This window comes from Diuraphis noxia, unplaced genomic scaffold, assembly GCF_037042655.1.
Source record: "Diuraphis noxia isolate RWA-SAM2 unplaced genomic scaffold, SU_Dnox_SAM2 contig0004, whole genome shotgun sequence".
Taxonomy (NCBI): Eukaryota; Metazoa; Arthropoda; class Insecta; order Hemiptera; family Aphididae; genus Diuraphis; species Diuraphis noxia.
Genome location: NW_028301714.1, coordinates 17,867,521 through 17,887,808, shown reverse-complemented (window position 1 = coordinate 17,887,808; position 20,288 = coordinate 17,867,521). Strand labels below are relative to the sequence as shown.

At 31.1% G+C, this 20,288-nt stretch overlaps 1 protein-coding gene and 1 pseudogene across 5 annotated transcripts in view; one reads left to right on the top strand and one right to left on the bottom strand.

Annotated features, from left to right (window-relative positions):
* The window catches only part of LOC107166486 (uncharacterized), a 155,090-nt gene that overhangs the window by 9,329 nt on the left and 125,473 nt on the right, over positions 1-20,288 (bottom strand). The window lies entirely within an intron of this gene.
* LOC149055792 (uncharacterized) lies at positions 13,228-20,072 on the top strand (annotated as a pseudogene).

Genomic DNA, 20,288 nt, shown 5'->3' with positions numbered 1-20,288 from the left:
ACTCTGCGCGGTATTTGAGCTTATAAACTATAGCCGCTGTTACATTCAAGCGCTGGTGATTAATTTTCCAGCTGTTTTTAATAGTGATTTCAGTACACTTTATCATGATTCGTTGGGCAACCATACTATCTTAAATCGTGTCCATGTCTCCAATGCTATCACATGACAAGCCTACCAGTTCACCATCATTCGAATGTTTAGACGACACAGCTGATGGATTTAATTCGGACAATTGTGCACAGCGGCCTCCCTGGTATACTTCACCAACATGCCTAGCACCTTATGTAAACGATGGATCCATTAACATGGTAATATACATAAATTTAATTTAATTATATTTATTTTATATTAACAAATTATTATTATTTAGTTTATCAATGAGAACGATGCTCCTATCAGTTTACAGTCATCCTCGCCAGCGATAATAGACGACCACTCCCCATCTATTCTCGATTTCACAGACAAGCCCACGAAAAAATTAAATAAGCAGAGCGCAATACGCAAACTATTTTCTAATGATATTGTTTAAATAATTTTGTGTAAAATAAAAACAAGCGTGATACTTCAAACAAATTTTTTTCATTTATTAGGTTAAGTTTTTACATTAAGGTTTACAATTTATATTTAAAACAATGTATAAAATAATTACAAGTTTTACAATTTCCTAACATCGCCACTAAACTGATTATAAGTTATAAATCTGGTCATGTAGTATTAAACAATAAGCTGTAGTCTTTTCTGGAATAACTGTATTCGTTTCAAATTTATTCAATTCGTAGGTCTACGGTTGATGATTTAACGTTGTCGTTCTGGTACGACAAATTAACAACAGCGATTGGCACATGGTGTTGAAAAATACTTTTTGATAACAATGGTTCACAATAATCTCTTTCGTAATACGATTTTTGAAAGTCTGTATAAGCTTTGTAGAGTATGCTGGTGGTATTATTTTTAAAATCAGCTCGAAAGTGTTCATATGGATACACTTCAGAATTTAAGTGTACCTTAAGATTTTTTAATTGACAGTGATCAAACCACCCAGCGTCAGGTTCGATATTGTTTTTTCTACTTGTTTGTAATCCAAACAAAACAATCCTTGGTTTTTCGAGTAAGCTGCTAGACTTAACAGTCCACGAATGAGAATTATTTCTAGGGAGCACGGGATACTCGCATAGATCCCAGATTCTGAACGCGCGCGATGACGTTCTACGAGAATCTAATACTTTCAATAACTTTAATTTTTCTTTATCACTCACTGACTTTGATAATAGGCATCTTCCAAGTCACCTTGGTCAGTTAAATTGTAATTTTTTTATTTTTATCGACGGCAGTGGTTGCGCATTTGCCCACTACATCAAGGTCGGAAGATACGCGATTTAAAATCAGCTGCTGATTGCAATTGAGTAATATATTTTTGTAATCATGACGAAATCCGAAAACATGTTTTACATACATCCGGAAAATATATTATTGGTCATACAATTTTGATATCTTCACTATCCATTGCTGAGTCCCAAGCCGCATTTCCTAATGCATTCAAATCGTTTGGAGTATACGAACAGTACACTTTCAAGCAAGACGACACTCCAGGTGATTTCAATTTTTGTATTTCTATACCGTTCATTTCATATCGCATCTCGGAATATACAAATACCAATCCGTTATTTGAAAAACCAACTTCATACTCTATGTCACCGTATTCTATAGATAGCTGATAAGATAATTACGCTCCAGCCAATTGTTGGTTTTACGACTTGTGTTATCTTGCATAGATTTGGAATGTTTAAAAATCCTATGTTGAGTCCCCCAAGTTTCTGTATCTATTACAGACATTTCTTTAATCATATATTTATTGTTAATGCCAAAAACGCATTGCATGTCTTAGATGGCTGAAGGCAATATAATATAATAAGGCTTGTCTTTATAATAAGTTTCAATAGTATTGAGTTGACTAACTATAGTAAGTAGGAATATTTGGAGACAGCCAAAACTCTTACAGAGTTGTGAAGGCACATAAGAGAGAGTCGTGTTCAAAACGTCTCGTGACAAATTACCATGGATTTACAAATTTACAAAAACTCGAAAACGCGAAATGAATAATGCATAGTTATAATTAATAAATCAGATATGTAGTCCCAAAGTTTACCCCGCGCATACAAAGATTTTCATTTCACATCTATATAGTTAGAGATAAACACGCACTATTAGATGAATAAGGAACGTGTAACTATAAAATAGTTAAACATATATAATACTCGCATATTATATTATACCAAAACAAATTCCATTTAAGGAACATTTTTTCTAATTATTGTTAGGTACTATTTTTTTTTCATTTTAATTAAATCATCCAAAATATTTAAGTGCGTACCTATACATAATACGCGTATATATACTTATACATTTTACTGCAGCACACATACGATGGGTACCAACGGAAAGTCGCCAAACGGGTTTCAGCATCGTGTTTGATTTGATGTTATCGATTCGGACGTTTTCGTTTTTATAATGTGTATAATATACTATATTACCATCATCTTGGAAATCGACACTCCTCTCATCTTCCTATCGCTCAGCTCCCGTTTATTGTACGCGCGCGCTCACCGCCCGAAACGCGGTTAGCACACGTTAAAGTCTAGGCACGTACACTGTATTTTAATAATATTATATACCTATTATGCAGCGTATAATAATAATGATAATAATATATAATATTAAAATACCGTCGCCGTCAACGCCATAATGGTGTTGGATTTATTCTCCGTCTATAATTTTGTTTTATTATTATTATTATTTTTTTTTTTTTTTGAAAAGCCGCTGACACCTCGGGCCCGACCCCGACGTTGCAACCGCGTGTGATAATTATTAATGTTTACTTGGTTCGACGACGCCAGTTGGTTATATTATATACCAGTTAATGGTTGGATCGTGAATATGATGCACGCGTTTCCATCCGAAGATCGTCGTGGCCAAGACAGGCGTAAGTATACCCACTATCGTGAGAAATGGATTTTCCTGACCCAGAAATCAATAGGGGAAAGATAAACAAACGAAGCCGTGTTCAAAAGAAATACACGCGACGTAGGAACAATGTGAATATAATAATCCGTTATGAGTTAGGTTATTATAAAAACGCGTGCGCTAAATATATGTCTTAATAAACAATTCTGAGCGTATTTGGAAGTTTACCAAAGATTTCTGACATAGCCGTGATTTATCTACGTTAATGAATTATGGTAATAAAGTTCAAGCAATAGTCACACGACATATTTTTCAACTCCAGCGGATAACAATCTAAAAGTTTCAAAAACGTGTCGCACTTGGTTTTATTACGAATAAAAAACGTCAGTCGTATATAGGTAGTGGGACGGTGGACAATATGTTGTATATAATATTTTGATGTTAAAAAGAGAATGGCAGCAGTGTGAGTACACACGTAGGTATATACCTGTATAATTCTGTTCCGTTTACATACCGAGTATATTTAATAAAATATAATACTTGAGGTTTGAGAACCATTTAGCGTTATCTTGAGGTCACCGCGGGGAGGCGGTTCTCATTAACCTCCACGTTGCTTTTTTCTCCACTCACGCATAGTTGCTAATAAATATATCAATTAATAAATACATTATAAGCATATGCTCATCTAAGTTAAATATATATATATATATATCGTTTAACTATTGTATTATGTTACATCCTGGGAAGCCTATTATTGTGTACTAATCATAATATTATTAAATACACATACATTGTATACCTATACGATATGACAACAATGCACCACGCTTAATATCGAAGTAAGTATCAATATAATATTTTGATGCTCTTTAAATATCCTGTATTACTAATTCGTTGATGTAAATTTAATTCAAATCGTATTCATGACTTTAGTCTATTGCCATTTCTTTTGAAAAAGATCATTTTTGACAGACGAAGGCTATTTTACAGTTGATATAACTGTACATATCCGTTGGTTTTAGTAATTTTCATATAAAAATAAAAACACATTTTATTTATTAGTAAATTGCAACTATCGTGAATTCATACAGAATATAAATATATAATATTATAGACTATTGCATCAAACGTTAAAAAAGTAGCAACCAGAAATATTAGATAAAAAAAAATAGGGGAAAAAAATTGTACTACTTTATCAATGGAAACTAAAAGCGTATGTCAAAATAGTAAATATAGTCCATGATTGATAAATGTAAGTTGGTACATGCAATAAAATATGTAATATAGAAATAACAAGACTCATACTCTAAGCAGTCATCCTACGTGACTCACTAAGCAATTTCGAGTCTCTAAAGAGTGTTGAAACTTCTTCACGCTAAATGAAATTGCCAGAAAAATCCAAAATCAACTACATAACTTAACCAAGTCTGACTATTCTATTATTTCCATTATCTTGATAGGGATTCCAATAAGTCACAATGAAATGTTCTACTTTTATTCGTTAAAAATAAGATTTTCATTAATATAACTGTTAAATACTAAAAAGCTTAAGTATGTGTTTCTTGATGGTAGCTAAGGGAAGACAAGAATTTCGATCGCTGATCCTTGCACGGCTCCAAGCTGGCGCACCATCACTGCAATCCGCAGTCGATACCTCAAGAGTCAAGATATATTATTATATGATGTTATATAATCATAATTATCGTTTTCAAATTGGCATATTCTTATCGTCGAATTGTTCATAACCGAAACGCACGAGTAACAGAAAAAAAAACTACTCGCAGTATCGTCTTCTTTCGATGACGTGCGGGGCGGAAGCTTCGGACATAATACTTTTAAGTTATAATATACCGCTATAAACACTATATAAACGCACATCATATATATATATATATATATATATATATATATATAGACACGTCCGCCGCGGGACTCCTGAGAACGCGTACATAATATTGTATAATATGTGTACGAGCAAATGCCGACGGTCGGTAGGTACACGCCTTAGCCATCAGCAACAGCAGCAGTAGATCAATCGGTGAGACGCGCGCGAGCGTACCTATAATATATGAGACTATACGATGGGAATCGAATAAATAATAATAATAATAATAAGAAAAAAAATCATTATCCGTTCATCTGCGGCGTCGACCGAACCATGTAGTCCTACCGTAAGACGTCGTCGTTGTCATGATGTACCTATATAATATATGTCCTATATTATATATATATGTGTATATCTATATTATATTATACGTATTGTCGAGTGCCACCGCCGACTAATAATCCGTCTCTCGTGGAATTTACAAAACGTCTCAGCACTAACGGTCGTCCCTCGTCGTATGACTTACACGCACGCACACTCGCACACGCACGTATTACAAGCATTTGTATATAAAAACCGACAAATATAATCTACAAAACAGTCATGCGTTTATGCAGATCGTACACAGGTTAGGCACCTCTATACCACGTCGGCGATTCCACGATAGTCAACGGTTGTACGCTTTGTTGTATTTATTATAGGTACACGTTACATATGTGTATATATGTATATATCACATTTTCGTTTGTTATTTAACCCACTACATATACATAAAATATAGTATGTATACGTCATAGTTTTAAAATGTCTACAAATATTACCTTTTATATAATTGTGTTGTAGTTATTGTTGTCCGACTTGTAATATCAAACATGTACATATACTTTGTTTTTTCCTGGATTAAATAAAACACATAAGTACTCTTGATTTTTTATTAAATCTTAAACTGCTCGTATTTAAAATAGGGATTAGTTTTTAAGCTGAAAGGGTGAACTGAGAAAATTCGTATGATTTATTAGTGCAATGCGTTACGTTGATGCGAATCTACTTATTATGTTACAATAATATACAGCGTGATCACGCTAAGAGGTACCACTAAATATTTCAGAACGATGACCTTGTATTGAAATGGGGTTTTCACTGAACGAAAGATTGTACTTAAATACACATTTATTTATGATTTCCAAATTTTTAACATTTTAGTGTGCGCATGCACAATACAACTGCGCAATACAACTTAAATTTTTTTTGAATAAAAACACTACTTTTTTCTACATATTGGGATAGATTTTTTTTTTTAATGTTTTTTAATTTTTTTCTATTTATAAAACTGACAAAGTTATAGAAGTCAACATTTGAGTTTTTGCATAATTTTAAACGAAATGTTCACTTATAACTACTGGAAATAAAAAAAAAAATAGTGCCAAAAATTAATACTTAATTTACCTTATTTGTTTATAAATAATAATTTAATAATATCGTACGTCGTCCTGATGGGTACCTGTGTGATTTAATTTTTGTTTAGTTAACTGCTATAATACGATTACAATTTTAACTATTTTTATAATGGAAATTTATTTTATTACAGTGTGTATATCCATAAGTAACAGCAACAGTAATTTGTATTATCCATCAATGTAAATAAATTTAAGTCTATGTCTTTCACTAGATGACGTTTCCCTCGTCAATTATCATACTCTATTATGGGCTCCGTGAGTTATAATATAATTCCTCCAAATAAGCAGAAAGAAAATACTGAAATTGTTGATAATGAGAAACAAAATAATATCATTGCTTATGTTGGAGTAGAATATATAGAACGGATAACATTAAATGATAAATAACAATAACTGTTTTTATTTTCTCCATACCTATATATTATATTCTTCAACCACGAAACCAATATATTATTATGTACCTACAGTTTGACTTGAACCAAACTGGTCATCATGTAATCCTAAGACAATAGCGAATAGGTACAAGTACGAGAGAGCAACTCGCGAACCATTTTCATATAACCAACAGGTATGATATATATGTACTCTTAATGTAAATATAAATATATATATATACTGTCCGTTATATAATAATATTATGTACCTGTGACTGTGATCTTCGTTCGTGTTGTCGTCGACGAAATTACGGTTTAAATCTAGTCCGGTCACACGCATCATATCCTACGTATATATAGCACGGCGACCGTATATGCTGCACAAGAACGGCCATTAATATAAAAGGTACGTTTATTGTACAGGTATTATTATTGAGGTTGGTCGTTGCGAAAAAAAAACTTTTTATCAACAACGATGATAAATATGAAAATAAAATCTCAGATCGTAAACCTTCTCGACATGAATATCGGTAACGGTAAGACTGTAGAAACCTATATATATATATACATATGTATACAAAAAATTTAATAAGTTATACCTAAGTAAAATTATTGTTATAATAAATCAATGAGAAATAAGAAAGAAAAAACAATGAACAATTTTGAAATGTTTGATTTTTCGCATTAAAATCATTCATGAGACCTTCCGTCAGGCACCTTTCAATCGAGTAAAATTCTGTATACATAACACACTACCTACACAGCTATGCATAATGCAATGAAGTACTCTGTTCAAAGCACGTCGAATTTAACGTTCCGTTGACCTCGAAAAAAATGTGATTCGATTGAACGGACGAGACATACTCATATAATTGTTATTACGATGTAAATTTACATAGCAAACACTTATTGGTGAAGTCGACCGGAATTCAATGGTCACCTAGTCGTGTTTCATTCCATTAGAAGCAACACCGCGATTTCGCACTTCATTAATAATTATATTTGTGTCGTCGTGTGCACAAATCTTGAATAATTACGTATAATAGTATAATAATGCACATGTCTAATATCATAATATAATCAATATTATTATTATGCGCATTTCTAATTGATTGCACTTTAGAAAAAAAAAATCGTTTATAATAAGTTATCATGATATTTTATCAGACATTTTTTTTGTTTTTACAATGATCTTAACAAATATACCTTAACCACGATGAACCATAGTTAAATTAATTTATTTTACTCCTTTAATTTATATAGCATTTATAAAATAAATTTACAATTATAGCTGAGAAAATATTTGCGAATTACACAACCTATATATGGTTTTTAGTGTAAAATAAGTATGGTAAATTATATTAATAAAATTATACTTCTTTACAATCATCAAAAAGTCATCATAAATAATAATGTAAATAATAAATTAAAGTTGCTTTTCTGTTTTAAATAAAATATTAATTATACGTGAAATTGATTTTAAAAAAGTGGGTAAGTAAGTGGATATCGCTCTGCAGTACAATAGGTTACAAGTGGGTTACTGTAATGGATGGTATTAAATTTAAATTCAACGATGTAATATCATTGTATACGAAAAACGATTCTGAGTGGAGACGGTTTATCATCCAAGATATGTCCTATATTAACTATATTGTTATAATTTCAAAAAAAAAAGTCGTTTGTAATTATTTAATATTATAAAATTGTGAAATTGTACGTTTTTTCTCTTTGAACCGCTTTTATTTTGAGTGCTGTTTCGAAAATCGAGTTCTAAAGTACCAGCTCAAGAACATTACCTTTCAGAAAAGATGCTACACTTGATACTTTTGAGCTAGTTAAGAGGGAGAAAAAGTGTTAACAGAATAAAAAAGAAGTATAGTAAAAGCTAACCCAATTCTACGTTTGTGTTAATTAAATAAATAATTCATTAAGCGTGTTTGTTGAGGTATCATATAAACGTATATTCAGAGCCACGTCTTCTAATCAAAGTTGATATGGAAAAACTAAAATTATATTGAAATGTTATCTTAAACTCGTTAATGCCACATGAGCCAACGAGTTCTCGTCCACTAAAGTGATCAGTGATTCATCACTGAACGAATAATACCATGTTACTCAACGCAAAACAATGAATAAAGATAAATGTCAAAGATATTTCTTTAAAAAGAGGTGTTAATATTATCCTGTCTAAGATATGTACCTGTAACGCACGCGCGAGATACTACCTATATATTATTTTACATCACGATGGTACACACAAACGGTTATTATATGCGGCGCGAACAGCCTATAAAATACATTTATAATATAGTAATATTATACACAAACATTCCACTTAATATAGCTGATCGCAAAGATAAAACGGCTTTGAAAAGAAAACCGAAACAAGTTTCAAAATTAAAAACAATTTTTGAAATGCGGCTTTATAATAAAGATGATACTCGTCTCTACACATTATCTCGGTACACAATACAATTATATATATATATATATTAAACAAGTATATTGAAAGTATTATAACTATATTTTGTCAAATAAGAAGGAAAAAATAATTACCTACGATCCAAACGAAGAAGATAAATTGAAATATAACATATCATAATATTATACTAGGGTGTATACATCGCACTGGCGTTCGTCGTTATTATAATAAAATAATCTGTATGAAGCCGCTCGAAGTAATTAAATGATTAAAAAAAAAAAAATTAATTTAAAAAATCTTGGCTGCTTATTTTTGTTAAACCGTTGATGTGGTTGAAAACACATTAAACAATAAGTATCTATTTCGTTAGCTATGATGTGTGTGCAGTGCCGCAACTAGAGATAAAAGGGCCCAGGTGCGAATCAAATTTTGGGGCCCCCTATTTCAAACTTTTGTCTTACAAAATTGAATAGCAGTAATAGCACCAAAAGCGCAATTAAGGGTAGGTTTAAACCCTCGGGTAACAAAAAAACCCCAAAAATAATAAAGACACTTCGTTTCCCATCTTAGGGGGCTAAACATTTTTATTTTGGCTTTCCTGATAATGCCTATCCATAGTGCATACCAACTACCAAGTACAAATTTTAAAAAGCAAAACAATTTTTATCACTTGATTTTAAATAATTTTGCTTACAAAAACAGATCAAATAATTTATGCATAGGCCTCCATTGTAAACCTAAAACCATGTGTTTTCATCTCGATCGATATTTTTTAATTTGTAAGTACAAATAAAACATTGCATTATGTACCTTAATACAGTTTATTAAAATAGCATTCCTATTATAGTATTATACTACAAATTTGAATGAATAAAATGTTAATTATATTATTCGCTAACTGCAATAGGAAATAGAAATAGGTACAAATATATTATAATAAATTATAATATAAATTAATTAAATTAAATATAAAAAAAGCTGGTAAGTCGTGGATGTCGCTCTGCTGTACAAAAGGTTACTGTAATGAATGGAATCAAATTTGAATCTAATGATATTATATTATTGTATACGAAAAACGATTCTGAGCGAAGACGGTTTATCTGTCTAGGATATATGTATTATAGATTATTAAAAATGTTTAAATCTTAGGTTTAAAAAGAAAATTTTTCATGAATTTCTAGCTTAAAATAATTTGCGAATTTTCGTGATTTTTACGTATGCTGACAAAATTCAAACTTTGAATGCTTGTAAAAAAAAAAATGGTGCCAATATATATTTCTTTTATTTTTCTCTTGCTATTGGAAAAATATGAAAGGCGCCTTGTATTAAATTTTCAAGCTTTTCTATCCAACAATTAATACATTTTTATCGATATTTATAGAAAAAAAAACCAAAAAAGTTGAAAAATTAAAATGTCAGTAAACAGCTCAAAACAAATTTAAATATTTTGAAAATTATATCAAATATATAAAATGCCTATCTAAACATTCAGTGAAAATTTCAAGTATCTGGTCATTTGCTTTAGAGTTACACCAAAATAAGAAAATCGCTAAATTCAGCGAAAATCAAATGTTGTAAAAATTTAAATTTCAAATGCTCATAAAAATTTAATTTGAATTTCCGGTGGACAATTTTTTGGTGATAAAGATTGAAAAACTTGTAAGGAATCTTGTATTAAATTTTTAAATCTTAGATTTAAAAAGAAATTTTTTTATGAATTTCTATCTTAAAATAATTTGCGAATTTTCGTGATTTTTACGTATTTTGTCAAAATTCAAACTTTTGATTGTTTGTCAGAATTGTTTATCAGATAACATCATTGATAATAGCATGGAGTGTCGAAAACTATTATTTAACACAATATTGAAACTAACGATACAAAAATATTAAGTACAAGTCATAGGTAGTTAAAAATTCATAGTATAAAATATTATCTTCATAAGTATAATCAATACTATAAAAACATAATATTAAATGCTGGACGTAACTACACAATGATATCGAAAAATTTCAATTTTCATCATGTGTTATAAATTGGAATAAAAATTAATATGAGTTTAAAATCTAAAATCTTTTATGTCTGAAAAGGGCCCCCTAAATACGATGATAGGGCTCTTTTGGGGGTGCATGGCACCCCCAGCACCCCCGCTAATTGCGGCACTGTGTGTGTGCCATTCGTCAGTGTAAAATTCAAACATAAGTGTGATTATATTATGATGTATGTCCTATATTTGATAGGTATTATGTTTATCTGGTAACAGATAAAATTGTTGATTTCATAAAGATTTGAATTAATTTGGGCTCGTTCAGAAAAGCGAATCACATTTAATATGGTATACTTTATAGTTTATATTATTATGATTGTGATAAAAAGAAAAAATTGACAAAGAGAAAAGAGGAAAAAATAAAATTTTAAAAAGCTGGTTTCTGGTATAATAAATTGAGACATAGACGCGGTAAATAAATACGGTAAATCTATTTTTTTAAGAGCAATTTTATGATGCATTTTACTTTGAAATATAATAATTTTTGTTTTATGGTTTGACCTAAAACATCTTAATTCTTTTCAAAATTGTAACTACGACGAGATTATTTATATAAATTGCGGTGTACACGCATTAAAGCCATTTTAAATTACGTTTCAAAAAGTTAATAACCAGCGGGTTATAAAAAATAAATATAAGAACTCTGCGATCAATATTTTATTTTATACATTGTAGTTTACCTATAAAATGAACGTAGGTACCCATAATTTATATGCATATATATATGATTAGAAGAATAAATAACATTTTATGTATGTGTTTTTAACAACACATTAATTAAGTTAAAAAATATATTATCTTGAATACTAAAAATTATAATTTCCTTGCAAATACTTGGATCACTGTTAAGAGGACACAGTATAGAATGAATCTCTTCTTAACGACTTACAAATCGAAACAGTAAGTAAACCTTCAAAACGTCACTATAAATCCTTTTACATAAAACTGCCATCTAACATTAATCACCTAATTCAAAAAATGTCCTCAAATCTTATCCCTGACCAACCTCCACGTAGATTGAAAAGAAATTGGAATCGTGACCTACTACTAAAAAAAAAAAAAACAACAACATCAATTATACAATCATCCTTGCTACACCTAGATATATAACATAATATAATAAAACCTAAATATTTGTGCGAGGGGTATTACCCCTATCATGTGAATCATGTTCATTTCTAACTGTTATCATAATGACTTATTGTACAGATTATGTGTATAGACGCAGTCAGTGCACCATTTGTTTTCTCTCTGGCCCACGCGCAACATAGACAAAACGCATTTACACAGAATCATTTTTTCTATGTTTTTAAGTAATCTTAGGGCTATCATTAAGAAAAAGATAGAGGATAATATTTTTGAAGAATGACAAGTCGATTTGTCTAAATATTGTCTCAAAACAATTTAAACATCATTTAATCTAAAATCTTATTGCTATGGATATAGAGAATTTTTCAAGATACAAAACCTCAGTATTTTTTGTAAGTCAACACTTTATTTAAGTCCCGTTGAGTGGACTACCAATAACTATACCTATAACTGCAAAACACTTATCGATTGACGGTCGGGCCCGGAATCTAAAAGCCTAAAATTTCTACGATACAATACACTTATGTATTAGGTGCTTATTATAATAGTTTCCGTCTATTTCCGCGCACAGCACGAGCCGCTTAGTAAACTGGCCACTGGCGGTGTGTGGCCCGGAGCGGAGGTCACGACTTGGCGAGTAGCCGACAAACGTGCCAAAGACATTAAATAAAATCAAAAAAAAATACCGTTCTATACTTGCGTACACAATAAAATAATAATAATGATAGTAATAATAATAACGATAATCATGATGATGATATAGTATCATACGTCGCATACACGACCCTAACCGGCGGCGGCGGAGGTCCTCGCCACAGTATCACGTCCGCATCAGTCACCCGAACATTGTGCCGGGCGAAGAAGGCAAACCTTAATGGAGGACTTCAACACGTCGACTGCGCGAGGGCTGTGAACGCCATCTGCAGGATCTAATTCGTGAGCACAGAAATATTCTCGAATAAGGTTTATTCCTATCGGAGTTTATTCACTCAGTCGACTACTGGAACCGAAACAGGAAGACTGACTAGAAACGGTGACAATATACAACCACGTGATGGAGGTCGTTGAAGATAATCGTGACATAAAACTTTCTACTTCGACGGACCCGGAGGTGCCGAAAAATCGAAGCTATATGGATTTCTCATATGATGGCCGATTCATAATCGAAGCTGGTTGGTGTGGCATTCGCCAAGAAAAAAAACATTTTCGATTAAAAATAATTGAATATTTAACATAACCGGGCTCCGTGTACCCGTGTACCTATTCTAATACCCAAGCCTGGGCAAGTTAATGATAATTTTTAACTGAGTTAAGTTAAGTTAATGGAAAACATTTTAAAAAGTTTAAAGTTAATCTAATTCTTTTTTTAACTCAGTTAAGTTAAAAGTTATATGGACATTTTCAATTAACTTATTAACTTAAGTTAAGTTATTTATTTATATATATATATATATATATATATATATATATATATATATATATATATATATATATATATATATATATATATATATATATATATATATATATATATATATATATCTATATAAATAATAAAAATCCTAAATATTATTGACCACAGGAAATAGTCAATAGCTTTTCTATATATAGGTATTGAATTAATATAATTATGTAGTAAGTATGAAAAAAATACAAAATTGAAGATGCCGAAACAAATACAATCTTTTGATTTATTAACACACTAATACAAACAACTGACAAGTATTATACATTTTTTTTAAATTATTAAATAAAAATAACATGGTATTTAAGAATGTACTCTGAATACTTTTTCAGGAAACTAAAAGTCTAAAACTGTTTGAGAATATAGCCAACTATATACTTCATTATATTTATTATTTAATTATTTATAAATTAACTTAACTCGAATTTGATTAAAAGTAACTCGTTTTTTATTAAGTTTATATCAATTAAAATAAGTTAAGTTAAAAATTAAGTTTATGAAAATTAAATTTTAAAAAGTTAAGTTAAAAGTTAAAATTAACTTAACTTTTAACTTTTTAACGCGTTTATGCCCAGGCTTGCTAATACCCGTTCACAACTATACGACCTCTAATTCTAACACAATTAGAGTTGACGTGGAATCTCCGCATTTGTTGCAACAGCGTACACAATATGACGTATACACTCATCCGAATAATCCATTGTCCTTATACCAAGAGTGCTGGTAAACAATCTCTCGTAGGTACGAATAACGATAATTATTGTTTCCAAACAATGTACGCCTATGTGGCGACGTTTACTTGTTGTTCTTTCGCCAACAATAAAAAGATAACGTTATACCTATTGGAGGTATAAATGTATACATTATAAGTACTTATATTTTATGATAATTGTACAAAAAATAAAAAGCGTAGGAGCGAATTGTTTTACATTTTATATCACACATGTATGATATATGCTTATATATAGGTTTATAAATAATATATAGTATAGATAGATAGATTATATATATGTATATGATTAGTATACAACCGGAGATTATGTTGTTCATTAAAACGAAAAAAACAATTTCGAAATCATTCTTTGTTCTCAACATAATAATTTACCGCGGCAATTCGATTGTAATGAAAAATAAAGAGAACGTATATGTGTGTATCGAATTCGATACGTTTACAAATCAATTATTGATAATAAATCAATAAGTCAGATTGATTAGTGTTGTTTGTTTATAAAAAATACACATTAAATTGATAGAGATCGTTAAGATTGGAATTCGAAAGATCATATTACTCTATTACAACACGGAAAACCTGATCGTATATGTATTGCTTCGTCACTGAACAAACGTATATCGAATGTTTGTCTCATATAAAATTATATCTCACTATTTGAGAACAATATTAAAAATATATAAAATATATTTTAAGATAATTAAATAAAATAGTTATATTGATTTAATATAAGCTAATAAATCGTAAGCTACTATTTGTTTTGTTTTTTTGCCAATTTTGTAATAGCTATACTTTCTAACTTTGGTTTTGTTTAGGTTGTTGTAAAGTTTTTGTATTATTGTTATTTTTTACAGATAGGGTAATCCGTATCACGTAGTTTTTTTTTTACAAACCAATAAGGCAATAAAGATGCATTGAGTGCAATGTTTAGATTTAGATTTGTTTCATAGAGTACAGAATTAGAAATTTTTTTTTAAATTTTGTTGGTCAATAAAGACATGGTTTCGCTGTATATCCCAGGCAACCCCCCACGCAGGCTTAAACGTAATTGGAATCGCGATCTACTTAAGTAATCGTAAATCCAACTAAATGTTAGTAGGTGTCACCAATGGGTGACTTTTTTAAAAGCTGTTTCTTTTTCAAATTAAATGTTATGTTTTTTTTTTTTATTATATCTTAATTACTAAATGTGCTTGTTTGTACAGATTGTTTTTTAAAATAAAGGAAAAAAATTTTATTGGCGAAGCAGCAGCTCATACTGCCAGTACGGTCATGCATTACTTCTAGGATTACGTCGGGCCTAGAATATGAAGAAACTTCATATTTTTATTTACGCTATTATACTATTTCAGAGAAACTACGGTGACATGTATAATATTTAAATTGTGTATAGGTATACCTATCACTATATTTGTATATCCGATGTTTGGAAATAATATCGGATAAAAAAAAACCTACGTATAAGATTAGCCGGAGTCCAATGGCGTTGACGTTGTACAAATCTAGTTGGGCAAAAAATATTTTGGCCCAGTATCTTAATGTTCTCAAAAATGGCATACTGGGGAGAAGAAAATAGTCAATATGAAGCAATCCATTCCTAAGTTTTCAAAATATACCGTGCCATATGGCCTGACCTTTACATATAGGGTTCGGTTCAATTAAGCCGGACTGGAAATGAGAAGTCCGAAGAGTGGATTTACCATACGACATATTATATTATATTTAAATTGGACGGACGAAAAACATTCTCCTAACCTCGTATAATCACAACACAAATACCTACAGCGTTTTTTGATGCGCTTATATAGTATCATAATATATTTTATCGTGTTACAACGTACGGCTGGGTCATAACGTGCGATTGAAAAACAAAAAAAACCACCTGAATCGAGTCGCGCACGAAACGAAAACGGTTTTTTATTACTACTTTTTCGTTTTGTTTGTCCGTTGCCCGCAATCGTGTACACTGCGGTGTACCCATAAATACGGGTGAGACGCGTATACAATTAGCGCCGTCGTCGTTTGTGTGTACGTACCTATACCGCCGCTAATATATTATTATCATCTCGCAGAAGATTTACAGACGTCCCGGAAACGTGTATGAACAAAACGGTGGCGCACGCGTGCCCGGAGTCCAGCACGAACGTGCACACCACACGCGCGAGACGGACGGACGTAGACGGTGCAGGACAACGCCTCGCACAAAAACAGCAGACCAACAAACGATTAATTAATTACGTTTTAGGGACGACAAAGAGCATACTGTAATACTATTGCGGGCACACGCGTAGAGAATGCGTGAACTTGACGAAGAAGACGAGACGTGGCTGCTAAACGACGGCACGTGACTGGAAATCCGTACGCTCGGCACCGCGCTCAGTGGCCCGCGTTTCACTCGGCGAACAAACCATATTATTATCATCATAAAATAGTTATAATAATGTGTGCCCAACCTATTTACGGATTACCGTCTAAATCGTACCGATGTTATTTAATAGTATCGAACGCCGATAAGGTAAAACACATTTTTTTTAAAGCGGGTAAACGGGTGGCAATTTGCAGCACCTCTGACAAGGGTACAAGAGAGCCACCATAATGGATGGTTTTCAATTTGAGTTTAATGATGTAATGTACACGAAAAACGAGTCTGAGTAGGGGCGGTTTGTATCTATACCTATTATATTTATATTGTCATTATTAATACGGTAGCCGTAGGAAGGTTGAATTGATATTATTTGCATATCGACATATTCATTAATAAAGATATACTTTAAAACTTCCATATATCTTAGAATAATATTTTAAATCACAACATCAGGAACATTGTACTAAATTTCCAAGCTTTTTTAACCTAACGAATAACAATTTGACATTTACAGAAAAAATAAACCAAAAAAAATTAAAATTTAACAAGACAGTGTTTACACCTCAAAACAAGTCAAAATATTAAGAAAATTTAATCAAGTATGGCAAATTATAAAATGAACATTTTTCGTGTTGATTTCAAGAACCTGCTGCAGTTATTTGAATTATAAAAAAATAGTGTAACTGTTCCATGAAAAATAGAGTGAATACTCAATATTGTAAAAATTCAAACTTCAATTGATTATAAAAATTTAATTTGACTTTTCGATGATGTCCAATGAATCCATTGACGTAGTTTGGGGAGAAGTGCGACAATGGGGCTTACATAAACTTCCTACACAAGGCTGGGACTAGGGCTGGACTGGGCAGGCGGGATACCCGGAGTTTCTTAATGTTTTTCGAGCAACAGGAAAGTGACGTTGCAAGTAGAGTTGCAGTGGTTCAAATTTCCACGGTTTGACGATGAAGCATTATATTTTTATAAATATAAATAATAAATAAGCAAATTTGAGTATTCCACGAATTCACGTCTCCCTTCCAGAAAAAACAAAAAAAATACGCCACTGAGTAGTTATGAAAATAAAATGATGCAAGGTAAATCGGAAAAAGGGGATGGATCATAATATAAAAATGCAACTATGAAACATAATAATTTAATAATTTGATGTTAATTAATACATGTTATATGCCCATGGAGGATGGAGTCATAGAGCACAGTTTAAGACCACTGACCTAGGCTAACAATTTGGACAAAGAAAGTTTCAACGACGCAATTGATAAATAAGCAAATCTGAGTATTTACAGGAATAACACATACATTTGTTTTGCTTTTAATTCTACTTCTTACTTAAAGTATCCCGGTGAGAACGTCAATAAAATGTGATGATACAATATCATAATATTATTATATAGGAAAATTAGAAATGAATATCTACGTTGAATATTACACAGTCATTAAAGTCGCATAAAAAATAGGATATTAAGTGCGGGTGGACAGTAGACGACAGCTTAACAGCTTTGCGTTTACGACAAACACGATAACGTCGATGTATAGGGATCGGAGAAGAGGAAGATATAAATTTATCTCTTAAAACCATGTTCGTAAAAATACAAACAGAATAGGTACGTTGGAAGGATAACCGTTCCTAGCGTTGTCATTTCGAACAATATAAGTGGGTACACCTACTTAAATGTTAGTTTATATGCCTCTACGGATACTATATTTTATTTAACTGTCCGGTTTCACGTGTACCTATATAATATGTGTACACGTGTACGCGCGCTTAGTTTAGAGAAAATTGTTACGTCACGCTGGTTTTATCACACGATTAGTGCGTTTCTGATGCCGATTTGTACTTTTTTGCAAATAAATTATCACAAAATCGTGTTCGAGAACGGTTTAACTAACGTGTAGTGCGTACGCAGTACGCTTATACCTTACCACTCGTGTAATAAGCTCGCATTTAACGTCTTTATATAAAATATGTACCTACACAATAGTTTGAAAGACGTAACGCGCCTATATTATAAAGGCATTGACATAACTATATAGCACAGAACTATATAAGTATAAGTTTCGTGTTATTTGCACCGGAACGTTACAAATACACATCTGAAAATTAGAAACATGTGATTTATTTTATTTTTAACGTATAGTCACAATATTATTGTGTAACGCTCTCCAGTCGGAGGATTATTATATATATAATATGTTACGGGTAATGTTAACATTTCGATAATGTCGACATTACTACATTAGCCATGCATTTTGATTAATGTGTAATTCTTCGTTTATATTAATGAAATATTAACATTATCCGTATAATGTCGACATTAGCCAGTGAACATTGGATAATGTTAAAAGTGAAAAGTGAATTCTATTTATTTATACCAAGTGAGGCCGAGTATAATCTACAAGTGTAATAATCGTAGGTGGTACTTATACCTGTTACAGATAAAGTGAACAATATATTATATGGGCTAAATATTTATTTAAATTGCACGACATTTTTGTTATAATTGTATATGCTGTACAAAACACGACGTCGAGCGTCGATCTGTTGTTAGTCTGTTTTCAGTTTTCACACACGATGTTTACAGTAATATTTACAGTGTTATGTGTCTTAATTGAAAAATAGAAAAAAATCCGAAATTTGTTTACTGAACCAAGCTGAAAAAATGAAATTTAACCTTCCATGAGTTTCCCCCAGCCAACATTAGAGACAGTGTGAGAGTCTCTTTATCGGATGTCGACAGAGGACGAACAGACCCGATAAATATTATATTTTGCAGTTGTGTCTATTGAGGATGGGCAATATTTATAAACTTGGCAATAAATATGGTACTTAGCCACAATTATATACCAAAAGTCAGTTAGGTGTTCGTCCGTTGTCTTTAATACCGCTTGATGAGGTGGTATACATGTAGAAAAATTATTGAGGGAAATTGCGAGTCAAATGTCAGATGGCGGTGGTCAAGGATATAAAAGGTGTTCATGTAATTTTATTTCTTGTATAATTCTTGTATAACTTGTATAATTTGTATATAATTACTAATCATGTTTATCCTGTTATCAAAAGCAACCTGTAAATTATTGATAAGTAATATTAACTCCCTACCTTCATCACAAGCTACGCTTAAAGAAGGTAGGTATAAATTTAAGATATATTGTATTGATGTATTTATATTGTACAATTAATCTTTTATTTAATACAATAAAAAAAAAAAAGGGAAATGTGACACCAATCGATGTAAATGTAAAGCATCTAGCATTTTGTGTAATTCAAAATGTTACGGAAGCATGCCGAGTAATAATAAAGGATACATTATGTATCATTAGTAGGTTAGGTTGTTAAAAATTAAAATTAAACTCATCTTATTAATATTTTGTATTTTATGGTTGTTGTCTTAAATATAATTAAAGAAATATTATTAGCGAGGTTAACTAGATTTTTAATAGATTCGAGAGCACATTTTATCAGATATTAATATTACCTAGGTGTTTTTTTTTTTTTTTTAAAATTCATACACCACCAGCGTTAACGGTAAACGTGTT